Source organism: Schistocerca piceifrons, chromosome 4 (assembly GCF_021461385.2).
Source record: "Schistocerca piceifrons isolate TAMUIC-IGC-003096 chromosome 4, iqSchPice1.1, whole genome shotgun sequence".
Taxonomy (NCBI): Eukaryota; Metazoa; Arthropoda; class Insecta; order Orthoptera; family Acrididae; genus Schistocerca; species Schistocerca piceifrons.
In genome coordinates, this window is record NC_060141.1 from 358,238,930 (window position 1) to 358,258,323 (window position 19,394).

Below are 19,394 nucleotides of genomic sequence, written 5' to 3' on the forward strand. Positions count from 1 at the left end.
TGCCTTGTCCGAGAATTACTTCGAGCAGATAGTTAGAGAACCAACTCGTGAAGCTAACGTTTTAGACCTCATAGCAACAAATAGACCGGAACTTTTCGACTCCGTGAATGTAGAAGAGGGTATCAGTGATCATAAGTCAGTGGTTGCATCAATGACTACAAGTGTAATAAGAAATGCCAAGAAAGGAAGGAAAATATATTTGCTTAACAAGAGTGATAGGGCACAAATCGCAGAATATCTGAGTGACCACCATCACACGTTCATTTCTGAGGAAGAGGATGTGGAACAAAAATGGAAAAAATTCAGAAACATCGTCCAGTACGCCTTAGATAAGTTCGTACCGACTAAGGTCCAAAGCGAGGGGAAAGATCCACCGTGGTATAACAATCATGTACGAAAGGTACTACGCAAACAAAGAAAGCTTCATCATAGGTTTAAGAGTAGTCGAATCATAGCTGATAAGGAAAAGCTGAACGAAGCGAAAAAGAGCGTAAAGAGAGCAATGAGAGAAGCATTCAACGAATTCGAACATAAAACATTGGCAAACAATCTAAACAAGAACCCTAAAAAGTTTTGGTCATATGTAAAATCGGTAAGCGGATCTAAATCCCCTATTCAGTCACTCGTTGACCACGATGGCACCGAAACAGAGGACGACCGAAGAAAGGCAGAAATACTGAATTCAGTGTTCCGAAACTGTTTCACTGCGGAAAATCGTAACACGGTCCCTGACTTCAGCCGTCGCACGGACGCCAAAATGGAAAATATTGAAATAAACGATATCGGAATTGAAAAACAACTGCTATCACTTAGTAGCGGAAAAGCATCCGGACCAGACGAGATACCCTCAAGATTCCACAGTGATTATGCTAAAGAACTTGCCCCCTTTCTATCAGCAATTTATCGTAGATCGCTGGAAGAACGTAAAGTACCTAGCGACTGGAAGAAAGCGCAGGTCGTTCCCATTTTCAAGAAGGGTCATAAATCAGATGCGAATAATTATAGGCCTATTTCGCTTACGTCAATCTGTTGTAGAATAATGGAACATGTTTTGTGTTCTCGTATTATGACGTTCTTAGATAATACAAATCTCCTTCATCATAACCAACATGGATTCCGCAAACAGAGATCATGTGAAACTCAGCTCGCCCTATTTGCCCAAGAAATTCACAGTGCCGTAGACACTGGCGATCAGATTGATGCCGTATTCCTGGACTTCAGGAAGGCATTTGATACGGTTCCGCACTTACGTTTAGTGAAAAAAATACGAGCTTACGGAATATCGGACCAGGTTTGTGATTGGATTCAGGATTTCCTAGAAGAAAGAACACAACATGTCATTCTTAACGGTTCAAAATCTGCAGATGTAGAGATAATTTCGGGAGTACCGCAGGGAAGCGTGATAGGACCTTTATTGTTTACAATATACATAAACGACTTAGTTGACAACATCGGTAGCTCCGTGAGGCTATTTGCAGATGACACGGTTGTCTACAAGAAAGTAGCAACATCAGAAGACTCGTACGTGCTCCAGGAGGACCTGCAGAGGATTAATGCATGGTGCGACAGCTGGCAGCTTTCCCTAAACGTAGATAAATGTAATATAATGCGCATACATAGGTGCAGAAATACATTCCAGTACGATTATGCCATAGGTGGTAAATCATTGGAAGCGGTAACGACCGTAAAATACTTAGGAGTTACTATCCGGAGCGATCTGAAGTGGAATGATCACATAAAACAAATAGTGGGAAAAGCAGGCGCCAGGTTGAGATTCATAGGAAGAATTCTAAGAAAATGTGACTCATCGACGAAAGAAGTAGCTTACAAAACGCTTGTTCGTCCGATTCTTGAGTATTGCTCATCAGTATGGGACCCTTACCAGGTTGGATTAATAGAAGAGATAGACATGATCCAGCGAAAAGCAGCGCGATTCGTCATGGGGACATTTAGTCAGCGCGAGAGCGTTACGGAGATGCTGAACAAGCTCCAGTGGCGGACACTTCAAGAAAGGCGTTACGCAATACGGAGAGGTTTATTATCGAAATTACGAGAGAGCACATTCCGGGAAGAGATGGGCAACATATTACTACCGCCCACATATATCTCGCGTAATGATCACAACGAAAAGATCCGAGAAATTAGAGCAAATACGGAGACTTACAAGCAGTCGTTCTTCCCACGCACAATTCGTGAATGGAACAGGGAAGGGGGGATCAGATAGTGGTACAATAAGTACCCTCCGCCACACACAGTAAGGTGGCTCGCGGAGTATAGATGTAGATGTAGATAGATTAGGATAATGAAATGTATCTAATAGCACTGTGATAGATTTTTTAAACTTGTGGCCTAGCAATTTGTGGACACATGTTACAGCATAACGCGCTGTTTAGCTTCTGACGGCTAGGAAATAAGTGTATGTCGACACATGCCATGGCGCTTCTCATTTGTTAGCAGACACTCATAGTCACCAACAGTCAGCAGCGCAGTCCAATTAGTGGCTACATGGAGCAGGAGCATCGCAAGTACTATAACGGCAGCGATGCATTACAACTGACTATGAGAGGCAGCGGAGCGGACTATTCGGTGGCACTCAGAGGTGCTTGGAGAGGTCCGAGGCTGCAGTACTGCGAGTCGCCTCTAGATATCCATAGTCGCAGACAGCAAGACGGCGTCGGCGCAGCAGCGGCGAGTTCGGAAGTCTTTGGGGTGGCTCGGAAGGGCACAAGCACAGCTAGTGGCAGAGTTATCGCCAGGGGGCAGCAGCAGCGTAAGAACCTTCACGGTGGCGAGCAGAGATAGCCCCTGGCTACCCAGCGGCCGTGTGTCGGCGAGCGTCAGCAGAGATCGGGGATGGTGTTAGGCAGAGAGGGGAGGGGAGACTGCTGTCAATGCCCCGGACAGCAGAGCGACTTGCAGATGGTAGCTGCCTAGCCGCTACCATTAGACTTGTGCGTAAGCATGAGATCGGCGAAACGTCGGCGTAGGTGATATCGTGTTGGAGGTGTGTACAAGACCCCCACTAGTCAGAACGACCCCAATGCCTGGTAATAAGTAAAAAGAAAAAATAGAGGATGATAACATGAGAAACAACAATAGTATGTAAGTATTTATTAGGTTAGTTGTTTAATGCAACTGACTACAGTAAAAACTAATAATCTTGAATTTATTGAAAATAAATAAAATAAAATAAGCATAAGTGCAATACCAAGCTAAATTAAATTTTCGGCAAATTAAAATTTTTCTATGAATATATGTATCTCATTTTCATTACTGTACAGTTTGACAGTTTCGTTAACTTTTGAATAATTAGCAGCAATAACTATAAAGGGACAGAATTTTTAATGCGTTTAGTTCCAATGTGCATATAAGCCTTTCGCTCGTATTTGTAAATAATAATCACATATATGAGTAATTTTACCTTAGTTCCTAGTTGAATTACCATATATATATTGGACATTGGACACTGACTTGATTTATGTCAAATGGACTATATTTTGAAATTTTTTGAAACTTTTGTGTTGTTCCGCAGATACATTTCATGTATAATTTTAAAATGTTCTTCAAAAGTTGGGAAGTGTGACTGATAGTATGAGCGGTGTTTTCCTGTTAGTGTTTTCAAAGCTATTTATCCTGAGGTTATCAGTGCAGTGAATTTTTCACATTTTGGGGAGGAGAAGTTTTCTTCCATTCCATCACCACAGGGACATTGTTCTTCTTTCTTTTTTCAAAATTAATTTTGAAAATGTTTAAGTTGGGGGATATAAGGTTACAGGTATAGTTACTTTTTGAGTATTGGTATCTGTAGCTTACCTGGCACAGCAGCACTGCCAGCAGGGCAATCCCAATGATCAATAAAAGTGCGTCAGTGCCAATCGTTGTGGGCGGCTCGGAAAGCAGTGAGTAATGGGGAGATGTGGCTGGATGTCAGACTTGATTGAACAATACATGCCTATTCACCAAGAGAAGTTTGATAAATCTGTTAAGTGTTGCTGTGTTCGTGCACGGGATTGAAAATTCATCAATATTAGAAGCGAGTTGTTTAGCAAAGATTGGTAGAGGCAATGGTTACCTCACAATAGTAAAAACAAGCGGAAATAAGGGTGAACGTCAGTACATGTGCATGGAAAAGTCAGGTGTGTGTAACGTGGTTTGTACGAGAGACAATAAACCTTCCAGTTCTCTGAAGTCAGTGTCTCCTTTCTAACCTTTTTCATATCTATTTGAACTAACTAAGCGCGAAGACTTTTATTGGGAAGTGTGGTGATTTTGATAAGGCACGTACCAGTAGGCACACGGTCCCATTTTTGGACTTTATGTGCAAGTAAGATGCCCATCCAATGCCGTGGTTATATCAAAGAAGGTGGTTTTCGAGAGAAAATTGGTCGTGATAAATACGAATCAGCGAGTAGGCATCTTACACAACAGACACTCGCTAATGCCCGTTAACAAGTGACAGACTGACATAAAGACGTTAAAATTTTCAAAATGTCAACGGTTATTTCACTGCCATTTTTCTTATAAAACGGAATTCTCAGTTATTAAATCCGAATTTACGTTTGTGATTATCAGTTTCTCTGAAACACCAATAGATAACAATTTAACACAGAGGAAACAAATTGTTTTTCTTCAGGTAAACCGAAGCAACCACTCTGAGTGAATTGATACTAATCTCTGATATTTCTGATGCTGTTTGATTTCTCTCCCCTTCTTGACTGCGGAAAAAACACAATTTTTTTAGATTGTGCGTTATATAGTATTTAATGGCTTCCCAGTAGAGGCTGCTCGATATATGCTGAATCTACTTGTATCTTCAAGAGTTCTCCCAATGAGACTGAACCCAAGGCTGCGAATAAAGCGAGATGTTGTGACAATATCCACGTGTTCAGTGCCTAATAAAAACAAGTGTTTGGTTGTTAATGCCTACCTGCCATCGCTGCTGGCAGCTGGAGTGGTACCGGTGACGGCAGCATGGCGACCACAGAACTCGTGTGACACCCGGTGTCAGAAATCAGTGCGAAAAGGACGATAAGAGCCCATCGTGTGGCTTTTATCTTTGTGTATCTGCTCATGTTTCACAGTTATCTCTTAATGTAACGACGTCAAGAGCGACCTTTCATATCCTTCTGTTATTTGGCACGTCACTCAGCTTCACTGCACTGTGCATATACCTGATTAATTTTATCGATAGGTAGCTGGAAGGGTAGTTGTGGTTGTGACTAACCGATTTAACAGAATATTTCGGCTTAGTCATGTTGTACATAATTGGGCTCATTAACCGAGAGCACCGTATATGGACAATCGCATTCACCGAATTTAAGCGTCGCATTCGAAACGCTAATGGAATCGTAAACAACAAATGGTATGCGGCCAAATTACAAAACAAACAAATTTCAGTATACAAGTAGTAAAAATCACTGCACCTTCAGAAACAGTAGTTTCAAAGTTCAACATGGTCGCCAGCTTAATTGTGCAGTGAATGGATTGTACCAAAGTAAAAACAGAACTTATGCACAGTCATCGCAGAACACATCCAAACCACTCCAAAGCAGTAAAAATTTTGATTTAAGCTCTGTAGTAACTGAAACACAGTTTAATGACTCTGAAACATACAGACGGGGTACTTGCTGCATGAGCTAATGGAACTAACATTGCAAATAGACGAGGCGATACGCTAACAGATACTGCAAAACAACTTTCAGTTTTGTTCTAATAGTGGGGCTGAACTAATCTAAACACTGAACTGGTATCTTCTCTAAATCTTAGGTAACGCTCTGTACAGAGTAAATATCAGTAACACTGCATACACAGGGATGAGAGCTTCGATTCTCTTTAGAACGCTTCAGATGAACAGTAGTGCAGGTTTTTTTAACTAAAAAAATTTCCCACAGCAATATTATAGCTAATGTAATACATACTGTACATAAAAGTCATAATTTCAATTAACATGTAAGATATGTAGTTCCTCCACCATTTAAGTAATGGCCTTTAGTTCGTATGATTTTTAACAGCCTGGTAAATGAAATTAAGATCCGTAAATTGTCATCGATTTTACATGAATTCACTGCAATAACTTTGTCTAAGTTCACGAAAGAAATTACATAAATATATGAGTATAACTTTAAAATATCAGCACATTAATGTAGCAAAATTAAGCAGTACTTTCTAAACATTTTCATTGAAACCGAAATTGGCCACATAAAAATTTTTCTTCAAAATTCACTTGGAAATTTTTTCTCCCAGATTTGATATTAACAACCAACAGTAAGAGGGCATTACCCTCTGTAAACTGGAAGTTAATTAAGATGAAACCTTCAAATTTATTACAAACATAAGTGAAAGAGTTTATGCAAACAATGGTTCAAAAAACACAATTCTTCTGTGTACTCTTCTGCTACTGCAAATGAGATGCCTCTGTCTGCTGGCAGCTGCTGACAATAGTAGTAGGGAAATGTGGGCATAAGGATGAAATGGGTCAACCCTAATTCCCTAGACCTACTTTCACATCCAGCCAATCATCCTGCCACTCACACTACCCTCACCTCCACCAATCCCATCTCCACTTCCACATCCTGCCAGCTCTCCTAAGACAAACCACGTCCCCGCATTCTGATGTCACTAGATTGTCCACAGATTTGTAGCCAACAGATTAAAGGTATTTCTTAAATGTCATCAAATTTGAGTGAAATTTCTCAAAAATGTCTAATGCAAATGGAGAAATTGCAGGAACACCTAAATGCAACCCCCTGTACACTCAACAGCTCATACCATGTGTACAACTGAAGCACCAATCGCACCACCCCCACCCCCACCCTCACCACCTGTATGACTGTGGAAGGGATTCTATGTGTTAAATATTTATTAACCTCTAAGAGAAATCTTGTTCTGCAGGAGACATAATACTGAGCCATCAACATTCATTGATCTGTGTCAAATTCATCCTATATATAGCCACCATCTTGTAGGTATTGCAGTTGTATATAAACTAATATTTCAATTGCATTATAAGCAGGAACTTATTATTGTTATTCTTCTGGAAAGTGGGTTTCGGAACTTCTGCTGATAAAGATGTCTGCCCTCATAGTTGCAGGAATACCGCTACACACCAACACCTACAGTTTGAATCAAACTAACTTGAAATGTGTTATTACAGGAATGTATTCAGGTCACAGTTTCAGTCCACTGGTTGTGCTTGAAAACTAACTATACTGTAAAAGGTAGCTGACATAAATGAGGTGCAAGTTGAACCATCTGTGTGAAAATTCAATGAAATTATCAGCCATGTTTAGACAATTTATCCAAACTCATGTAGTGAAATTATCGGTGTACTTTCTTCAATCTTTAAAAATAATGAAAGAATACATCTGTAACAGCAATTACTTAAATACTTGATATACGCAAATTATGATGTACAAAGAGGCGTTAACCAAAGAACCAGCTGGCATAAGTATGTGGAAAGTACAATATGTACATAAATTTAATCGAAGTTTTTACTGACTTTCAACCAGTAGAATAACATACAACTAGAGGTTGTGATAGCTATTGTGTATTAACACATCATACTGTACGTGAACCTAACATGCTAGACTCTGTAATGGGACTAAGATTTTATTTAAAACAGTTTATCTATCTAACTACATGTACTAGGGTTTAGAAATACATCAACACTTGATAGTCCTTTTCCCTACAAAATCCCCAACATTTTAATTTAATCCTGTATGCAGCAACATGCTATTATGGAAGAAACAACATCTTTGCAAAGCAGTTTACAAAAAAATCAATTCGCCATATGACTATTAAAAAAAGTTGAATGGAAATCGGTCTTTTCTACCCAACAATATATGTGCAAAGCTGTAGGTCCTTCAGATTGCGGGGAAATTAATGTTATATGACACTATTAACCCATTCAGATGGACTTCACTTCAAACTTGTATACGTATTTTCAGAAACACATTTCGAACCCAAGTAGGCCTACCAACTACAAAAAGAAGCAAACACAGTTTTTGATGAAGTATCTATAGTGAATGTACCATCAACACAACTGTAGCAGTACCAGACAAAGTGAAACCAAATTCAGTCTTCATTTTTCATGAAATAGACCGTGAAAAACAGGACTGTATAAGAAACTAATCTGTTTTGGTACATATAGCTCGACCAATGTCTTCTATATTTCTCAGATTAATTACAAGTCCCAAACGAGTTGGGGTGTGACAATACAAACCTTAACATGCTAACGCAGACTACCTACAACTTCTTTAAATCTATACATTTGAAGCTGTACAACAACAACAACAACAATAATGAAGTTACTTCCATGATTTTGCACGTAGAATATGATGACTGAATTACCGAGTGTAAGTATTTCTCACATATATCTTATACTTTGGTAATGTTTAATAACAATGATGAGAGAATACTTATTTAACACCAAGACGTTATAATTCTTCGAAGGAATAGCTTTCCATACATGAAAGGGAAATTAGTATAAACAGACGAATCTGAAACATAACTGTATAACAGTTTACAACAGAATTGTGACCAGAGCTTCTACAGTTTAGTAGATGACATGTATTCGAACTTTTGAAGTTCATCCCAGGAAGGTAATAAAGATGGATGTGGTATGTTGAGAGTGAGATAATCCAAGAAACAGCACCAGTTGTCATAATTGACTATGCAAAACAAAATGAAATCGTTAAAATAGGAACTGCTGAATATATGGAATATTAGGCTAAAGAAAATTTCCCAGCAGGCACAGCTGCATATTCGTTAATACTTCAAAATAAGGTAACTAATTATCCATCACTCACCGGACTAATACAAAGAGTAGTACAAAAAGGAATTGAAATCATTTGAAGGATTTAATGATGAGAATGGGGAATTTATGGCAATAAACATCGGTTTTCGTAACATTTGAGAGGAGGGAGAGGGGAAGAAGGAGGTATTGTTACAATTTTCTATGTGAATGTGTCATCACAAACAGCATTGTTAGATGTCGAATGCTTCAGCACATGAAGAAGTGAACTACAGGGGGCCTGTAAACCCCATGGTTTGCTCAGGAACGGAACTAATATTCATTACACAGAAATGTTAAGATATTAGATCATACAAACACACATATTTATTTAGAAGGATGTGAAAAGGTGACTTGCGCTGTATCCATATATGAACATGCTGCAGTAGAAAATCTAGAAGATAATAAATATCCTGCATTACCTACTTTTAACACTCCAAGTGATACATTTATGAATGCATATGAAAAAATGTACTGTTACTTTTAAACAGGATGACAAATAAATAAATTAATGTTTTTAATAAAACATAGCTGGTTTACATCAGCACAGTTCATACAAATATATTTACTCCTTAGCAGATGCAACGATTAATTATTTGCATGACATGACATGATGCAGCAACGATCTGTATCGAAACGTCAGTGCTATGGTGAATAATGTAATGCAGGACATGGGTAAATACTGGAAATCGCAGTTAGCTAGGAGAGGGATGTGGGCATTATATTTCTTAGTAGAGGCATGCTAGAGCTTTCTAACAGCATGCATAAACTTCACTGGACCATAGCAAAAGGACATGCCACAACATGCTCAAGTACTGGAAATCGCCTTTAGCCATCTTTGCACCGCTGTCAAAGAGGTAACGACAGTATGTGGTGGTGGCATACATCTTGTTATCTCCAGATGTAATGCACAGTCATTAACGTTTGCAAATATGCGAAAGTATTGGAAATTGTGGTTAGTCAGGAGACAGACATAGCCATTAGATTTCTGCAGAAGTGGCTCGATGTGTACAACAAAAACGTTTGGGTAATATTACTATAAAAACTGAATGTGCATGCACTGTTAGCAGTGGAAATGAATACCATCGTGGATAACTTGTACAATTTAGCTCAGTGGGTAGTTACTGTAACACTGAGCTCTACATGTAATGTGTTCAACCTGCATGAAGATTTGGTATGTAACTTTTTACGCACATCATTGCAGTCTTAACATTATCATGTAGTCACTAATTCAAGGAAAGCAAAAATGTACCAAACCTTCAATACATAACTGAATTGGCCAGGTACTATGGGCAACAGCTCGAGCTGCATGAGCAAATGGTGTGTATGGATGTTGTGTACATCATACGTATACAGTGCTATGACTTGGAGGACAATGCATTATATTACAGAAAAGTGGTATATTAAGTCAATTTGGTAAGAGGTGTCATCTACTTGTGCGATATATGCAGCTGCACAGGACTAGTTATAATTACAAGAAACAGAAAAAAATGGTTCAAATGGCTCTGAGCACTATGCAACTTCTGAGGTCATCAGTCGCCTAGAACTTAGAACTAATTAAACCTAACTAAGGACATCACACACATCCATGCCCGAGGTAGGATTCGAACCTGCGACCGTAGCGGTGACGCGGTTCCAGGCTGAAGCGCCTAGAACCGCACGGCCACACTGGCCGGCTACAAGAAATAGAAGCATGCAGCAATCTTTTCTCAGTGTACAGAAGCTATCATTCATGTTATAGTACCCCTTTCCTTCTCGGAAATAACGCTTCAGCATGAGTATGTGTGTAGATGTTTTAACTGTAGTAATTATGTCTATTGGGCGGCAGTAGTAGACTGACAATTGCATACGTACTGAAAATATATTAGACACTATGTGCACATGTATCATTCTGTGAATGTTGAACCGTATTGTGTACATATATGCAATGTGGTCGATTCTGGTGAAAAAGAACCTAAAAATTCAAAGTTCTTATCATGAGATTGCTGGTGAGACTAACACAATTACATCGTGTACTCCTTTTATTAATTACAAAGTCGGTTTTCAGGTGGCGCAGATTCCATAGTTAGGAGGTCCGATTTGTGGACAAGCCTGCAGCATGGTCCTCGATATTTTACACTTCAACTATGAGAGCTGTCCAACCTCACTATTTGGGTCTTCATTACACATTGCAGAGTCGCTCTGTCCATAAATTAATCACTGTATACGGGTTCTGCTGATGCACTTGGAGATTATGTGAAGTATTATAGACTGGGTTAGAAACCGAATATAATATTCATAATAAAAGGCAACATACCAACAGATAATTCGAGGTATTAGTATAACCGCTATTGTCCACCCCAACAGCTGAGCGGTCAGCACGACAGAATGCCACGCCAAGGGGCCCGCGTTCGATTCCCAGCTGGGTCGGGGCTTTTTCTTCGCTCAGGGACTGGGTGTTGTGTTGTTCTCGTCCTCATCATCGTTTTGTGTTGTCTTCATCATCTCATCCACCAGGGTGGCGACAGGAAGGGCACCCCTCCACCCTTTCAATTAACCTTGCCAAATCAGCTTATAAACATTCTCACCCTAATGAGTGCAGGACACAGGCACAAGGAAAGAGAGGTTAGTATAACAGCGATTGATTGGCGACTCCATGGCGTGTTGTGTGCACCACGACCAAATAGTTGATATATTTTTTAAATTGTATATTACAGCACTGAGGATGGTCACTAAGTGACCGAAAATAGATTTTGCTGACAATAAAACAACAAAATACGGCCTATGCTGATTTTCCTTCCAATTCTATAATAGCGATTGTTTAGAGTCGGAGTGTTTTCCGCCCAAGCTAGTATTCAGATACCGACAGATACAGAAGTGTGCTCCACATATCACTTAATGACTATGAAGATGAGGTTGCGATGACTAGGGTTTTCCTTGGAGTGTAACAAAAGAGCTTGTAAACAAAGAACATTTATGATACTGCAACAGATTTTCAATTTAGATATATTTAAATTCCCCCTTTATGTCTTCTTTCATATTCTGTAGCAACTGATTAGATGGTAAAGGGTACTTATCCATGAAAACTTCCCTCACATGTACTGCTTAAATGATAATTACTCTGGCGTAAATGGATACTGAAACTGTTTCTGAAAGTAATTTCCGCTTTCATTAGCTGCTTAGGTCTGTATGTTAGACGCTTGACAACTCACTAAAGACATCTTCTCAACATGAAGTGACATAGTGCAAATGGGTGTGAGGAAATCATTTGTTTCTTGTTTTCTACTTTTGTTTATAGATGCATCAAATGAGGGATTTTAAGCTATGTTACAATTGCCTAATTTCAGCTATATATGATTATATATATAATCTATTCTAAGCATATATACATAATATTTTACTTTTTACACAACGATTGTACATTTTATTTTGTATTCCCTACAAATAATTGATGATGACAAATATATTAGATTCCATTAATAGGAACGGACTACAGTTTTTAAGCAGAAACAGCAACACAATGCTAGTTACATGCTTGACACATTATTCAATAAGTACTAGTAAGTGATTCTACACACTTTAAAGTATATATTAGGCACAGTTTTGTAGATGACTCTATATCATTGGAGGGATCCCCACTAAATACACAACAGGATTTCATGACTATTCTGGGAAAAGTGATTCCAGACAACTCCAAAGCATTTCGGTTTCTCATATTGAGTATACGCATAAGTAGCAGTCCAGGTGTTATTGTTGTTATCTGTCTACACTTTTGATGATACGTGTGTGCGTATGTGTGTGTGTGTGTGTGTGTGTGTGTGTGTGTGTGTGTGTTCGGCCGTAGTGGCCGAGTGGTTCTAGGCGCTACAGTCTGGAACAGCGTGACCACTACAGTGGTAGGTTCGAATCCTGCCTCAGCATGGATGTGTGTGATGTCCTTAAGTTAGTCAGGTTTAAGTAGTTCTAAGTTCTAGGGGATTGATGATCCCAGAAGTTAAGTCCCATAGTGCTCAGAGCCATTTGAACCATTTTTGTGTGTGTGTCCCAGACCCTACATCGTCTCCACTGCCTGCATTCTTATCATGGAAGACAGACGACATTTGCGCCACTTCAACCCATACACATTTAAACGCCTCTGCAACTGATGGCACCACAGACATTCTCAGTTAATGTGATGCCTCACAGTTTCACAGTCCACCTATTACAGCAATTGTTAAGTCTTCTATTTCTGTTTAATATGATACTCACATGAAGTTGTTGGCTTGTTCTAGAAATTCTGGATAAAGAGGTATTAGATCCTTCACCATAACCCATACCATCACAGTAGGTCAAAACATTTCATCATGAGTGACACTTGAGCCACCGCAGCCTGTATATACTCTGCAACTGTTGCCACCACAACACTCATGCACTCCAACCTCTGGATGTTCCCACTGATTATAGTCTCCTGTTTCAATGTCCAGTTTGTTCGATTTGACAACGTTACCACAGTCAGTGCAGTCGTTGGGGCTAGTGTCGACCAATATATCATTGCAGTCTGCACATGCTGAGTGTTCATTGTGGCCTACACTTCAAACTACACCAAGCATTACCTGTTACATTGATGAGGGATAGTATTAGAATTAACTCTTTCGGCCAAAAGTAGCTGCCCGTTCTATTAGCCATAACAACAATCAGGTATGTGAGGAAAGCTCGACCCAAAAATTACAATATTCAGTGATTCAAGGTGCACTTCAGGAGAGGATATCACTTTCCCGAATCGGCAGTTCCATAGGGTATTGTCGTCCAGCCATGTCCCTAAAACTGTGTCAACGCACTCGGCAATGGAAAGCGGCCAAAACCATAAATAATGGGTAACATCCCACCAATTACGCTGTCAGATCACAGTTCCTAAATTGCATTGTGTTACTCCGATATCTGCCATGCATATATGGAGAAAAATTGCCGTGTTATATCACAGCATCTCGTTCGCTAAATGGTATGGGAAATACGTCCGTAACACTTTTTGGCCCTATTCTCCGAATTCCAAAGAAGAGATTCTGGGAAAGCTCTTAGTAGAGTCTTGTGCCTGAAAATTTGCATACAGTGTATGTCTGATGAATTCTTCTCGGCTTATCAGCCGAGTGGTGGCGTCGTCTTGTCGCAACGTTTCAATGAGTTTCGTACTCAGTACCTTCGCCAGAAGATGATGGGTACGAAACTCATTGAAACGTTGCGACAAGACGACGACGCCACCACTCGACTGACAACCAGAGAGAAATTCATCAGTGGAATATGCTGAGAAAGGCTGCTATCGCCTACACTGTATATGAACTATTAAAAGGGAGATTAGATTAGATTAGATTAGTACTTGTTCCATAGATCATGAATACGACACTTCGTAATGATGAGGAACGTGTCAGGTTAATAAAAGGTGTCTATACAAGATATTACATTAGACCAAATATGATGACACTCAATTTTTTTTTTGTTTTTTTTTGTGGAGGTTTGGGAAATTACTCACTTACTATATCCAAAAATTCATCTAATCAGTAGAAGAAGTTGCCATTAAGAAATTCTTTTAATTTCCTTTTAAGTGCTATATGGCTATCTGTCAGACTTTTGATGCTATTAGGTAAGTGACCAAAGACTTTTGTGGCAGCATAATTTACCCCCTTCTGAGCCAAAGTTAGATTTAACCTTGAGTAGTAAAGGTCATCCTTTCTCCTAGTGTTGTAGCCATGTACACTGCTATTACTTTTGAATTCGTTCGGATCGTTAATAACAAATTTCATAAGTAAATATATATATTGTGAGGATACAGTGTAGATTTCTAACTCTTTAAATAAGTGGCTGTAGGATGATCTTGGGTGAGCTCCAGCAATTATTCTGATTACACGCTCTGGTGCAATGAACACTCTTTTACTCAATGATTAGTTACCCCAGAATATGATGCCATATGATAGCAGAGAATGAAAATAGGCGTGGTAAGCTAATTTACTCAGATGTATATCGCCAAAATTTGCGATGACCCTAATAACATAAGTAGCACAACTATAACGTTTCAGCAGATCCTCAGTGTGTTTTTTCCATTTCAACCCCTCATCAGTGCATGCACCTAGAAATTTTGAATATTCTGCCTTAGCTGCCGATTTCTAATCGAAGTTATATTTATTAATGGTGTCATTCCATTTACTGTGTGGAACTGTATATACTGTGTTTTGTCAAAGTTTAATGAGAGCCCATTTGCAGAGAACCACTTAATGATTTTCTGAAAAACATCGTTTACAATTTCACCAATTAATTCTTGTCTGTCAGGTGTGATAACTATACTTCTATCATAGGCAAAAAGTACCAGCTTTGCATCTTCGTAAATATAGAATGGCAAGTCATTAATATATATTAAGAACAGCAGAGGACGCAAGACTGAACCTTGCGGCACCTCATTCTTGATTGTTCCCCAGTTTGAGAAATCACCAGTCTTTTGCATATTATGTGAACTGTTTATTTCAACTTTCTGCACTCTTCCAGTTAGGTATGATTTAAACCATTTGAGCACTGTCCCATTCATACCACAGTACTTGAGCTTATCTACAAGTATTCCATGATTTACACAATTAAAAGTCTTTGATAGATCACAAAAAATCCCAATGGGTAACTTCTGGTTACTCAGAACATTTAATATTTCATTAGTGAAGGTATATACAGCATTTTCCTTTGAAAAACCCCTCTGGAAACCAAACTGACATTTTGTTAAAACTTTATTTGTACATAGGTGTGAAACTGCTCTACAGTACATTACTTTTTCAAGAATTTGGGATAAGGCACTCAGAAGAGAGATTGGGCGGTAGTTGTTGACATCAGATATATCCCCTTTTTTATGCAGTGGTTTAACAATGGTATACTTCAGTCTATCTGGGAAAATAACCTGCTGCAGAGAGCTATTACATATGTGGCTAAGAATCCCACTTATTTCTTGGGAACAAGTTTTTATTATCCTGCTGGAGATACCATCAATTCCATGTGAGCTTTTATTCTTATGAGAGTTTATTATCTTCCTAATTTCAGAAGGAGAGGTGGGTGGAATTTCAGTTGTATCAAATGGTGTGGGTAAGGCCTCTTCCATTAACTGCCTTGCTTCTTCTAATGAACATTTAGATCCTATTTTCTCTATAACATTTAAAAAATGATTATTCAAAATGTTTAGGACTTCCGGCTTGTTGTTTATCAAGTTTCCATTCGCTTTGATGGTGTATCTGTTTTACAGGAGATAGGGTAACGAAAAGGGTATCGCTAATGTATGAAATAACAACAGCATTTGCTTTGGGTGACCCCCTCTTCCTTGCGAGAGAAATTTCGAGATACGCCCCCAAGAATACTGATGTATATAACACGTATGATGTTTATTATAAACATGATGGAATGGAATTTCCCATGAAACTCCGAGACGTCGGTAAGTTTGAGAGGCAAAATCCTATTATATTTATTCACACATACGACTTAGGTTAATAAAAGGCTACTAACATTAATACTGAATATGAAGTTTTAGGTCCCCTCCGCTATTCCGATTTCGATGGCCAGCACACGTAGAAAGCACATTCGTTGTTCGCCTCTTGTGACACCAAATAACAATAGAGCTGGATCTAGAATATATGTCACATTATTTCATCCCAATTAAAAGCACATAAAAGTTCATCGTACATTTGTTGTGGATGTGTCGACGCGTTTTATATAATCAGTAGACTAACAGATAAATATTGGAATTGCTCTATAAAGAACCCTACGGAGGCGACTAAATTCTTAAAATTTAAGGATTTTCTCTACATGGAGCGAGTACCATTTGTTGTGTGTACTGAGAATGAATTTCTTCCGAATCCTATGGTGAGTTATCATGGTGTCCCCTCTGCCTCACAGACTACCCATGCAGAATGATGGTTTCCATTTACAGTACATTAACAGGCTGTGTGTTAATAGGACTCGAATCGTAATTGTTGTAGGTCATACACTCCTGGAAATTGAAATAAGAACACCGTGAATTCATTGTCCCAGGAAGGGGAAACTTTATTGACACATTCCTGGGGTCAGATACATCACATGATCACACTGACAGAACCACAGGCACATAGACACAGGCAACAGAGCATGCACAATGTCGGCACTAGTACAGTGTATATCCACCTTTCGCAGCAATGCAGGCTGCTATTCTCCCATGGAGACGATCGTAGAGATGCTGGATGTAGTCCTGTGGAACGGCTTGCCATGCCATTTCCACCTGGCGCCTCAGTTGGACCAGCGTTCGTGCTGGACGTGCAGACCGCGTGAGACGACGCTTCATTCAGTCCCAAACATGCTCAATGGGGGACAGATCCAGAGATCTTGCTGGCCAGGGTAGTTGACTTACACCTTCTAGAGCACGTTGGGTGGCACGGGATACATGCGGACGTGCATTGTCCTGTTGGAACAGCAAGTTCCCTTGCTGGTCTAGGAATGGTAGAACGATGGGTTCGATGACGGTTTGGATGTACCGTGCACTATTCAGTGTCCCCTCGACGATCACCAGTGGTGTACAGCCAGTGTAGGAGATCGCTCCCCACACCATGATGCCGGGGGTTGGCCCTGTGTGCCTCGGTCGTATGCAGTCCTGATTGTGGCGCTCACCTGCACGGCGCCAAACACGCATACGACCATCATTGGCAACAAGGCAGAAGCGAATCTCATCGCTGAAGACGACACGTCTCCATTCGTCCCTCCATTCACGCCTGTCGCGACACCACTGGAGGTGGGCTGCACGATGTTGGGGCGTGAGCGGAAGACGGCCTAACGGTGTGCGGGACCGTAGCCCAGCTTCATGGAGACGGTTGCGAATGGTCCTCGCCGATACCCCAGGAGCAACAGTGTCCCTAGTTTGCTGGGAAGTGGCGGTGCGGTCCCCTACGGCACTGCGTAGGATCCTACGGTCTTGGCGTGCATCCGTGCGTCGCTGCGGTCCGGTCCCAGGTCGACGGGCACGTGCACCTTCCGCCGACCACTGGCGACAACATCGATGTACTGTGGAGACCTCACGCCCCACGTGTGATCATTGCTTGTACAGCCCTCTCGCAGTGTCCGGAGCAAGTATGGTGGGTCTGACACACCGGTGTCAATGTGTTCTTTTTTCCATTTCCAGGAGTGTATATCGGGACTGTGGTGCGAGATTGTTGCTGTCTGAATTGAAGAACTTGCAGAGGAAGTTGATGTGACTTATAACACCAATTTTCCTATAGCAAAAATGTGGGAAAATCGAGCAGTGTATGACAAAGCATTGATTGGGCTATTTGTGAGTAGCTATTTACTAATATAGCTAGTAACTCCAGGGGTCATTGCCATCTAACAATTAAATTCTACCGTGCAGCACAAATTATTCAATTTTATTTTCTAAACTCCCCTGATGCATATTCATTTTCTTTCATAAACAGAGCGGGGATGATGCTCATAGCATTGTGGAGACGCTGACTGAAATCAGTTTATGTACTGGTCAGGTTAATGTTACAGCTGACAGGTACCTGTAAGTGTACCATTGTCTATGATCTTACTAACTAATCGATTACAAGCACCTGCTTGCGAAGGATAACTTACCGATGTCCTTCCGGAAGGTTTCAGTAAGTAACGGTTTGCACTAACAGGTAGTGAATCCTATATTAGAACACACTTATTTTGTAAAACAAGGTACATGCAATTCAAATGAGATGGGTGGCAATGATGTTGATTAGGATGTCCCAGTGTGGGTCTACTTATGCTAATTTGGAGAAATATCTGCATGATTAAAATTTTGAGGAGTTCAGTGTATAGAGGATGTAAGATATAATTATGGAAGAAGTTTCGTCAAGATATCTGGAAGGGATCTTTCTAAATAGTGTATTACGTGTGATACCACGACTAGCGCCTCGTGAGTGTTTCATCATTAATGAAGTGACTGTTGACGTTGTCAGATCTTGGTAGAAGTTATACATGTGTCAGTTTCACCCTTCACAACATGCTTTTCAAGTTAAATTTTGTATGCTAGTAGACGGAGTGAGAGCTGTCAATTTATGTATGAGCTGAACTAGGCGCCATCTACTTATCTCAACCTTTTTTCCAAAGATATACTTTTATCATTTAAAGCATATCATTAAATGTAGGTCCCTACAATCTTAAGAAGCACTGTGGAGCTTGGTTTCAGGCACACTCTAGAATTAAACAGCCGCCTACGTCTCTGCGTGGAATCGCCAATTCTCTCCTTTCGTTTTCCCAACAGAGAGCCATTAAATAACGCGAGGCGGTTACAGACTGAAAGATATATCTCACTTTCAAAGGGATTCACAAAGAATGTTACGCAGTGCTTCCTAGACTCATTAAGACTCATGCAGGCACCACGTCAGAAATTTTCTGAATGCATGCATCAGGATTACATGCATCTCACCCGAGCTCCACACTTCACTTATGCTAAATTTCAGCTCATAACGACGAAATAGGTCTCCACATACGAATGTTTGTATTCAGTGGAGAAACTCGGCGAAACCATATTACTCCATATTATACCTAGTAAACTTACTGAGGATGATACAATGAATCCAGAATACGAACAGACAGTGCATGTTTGATGCCGGCTTAACACCTCTAATTCAGA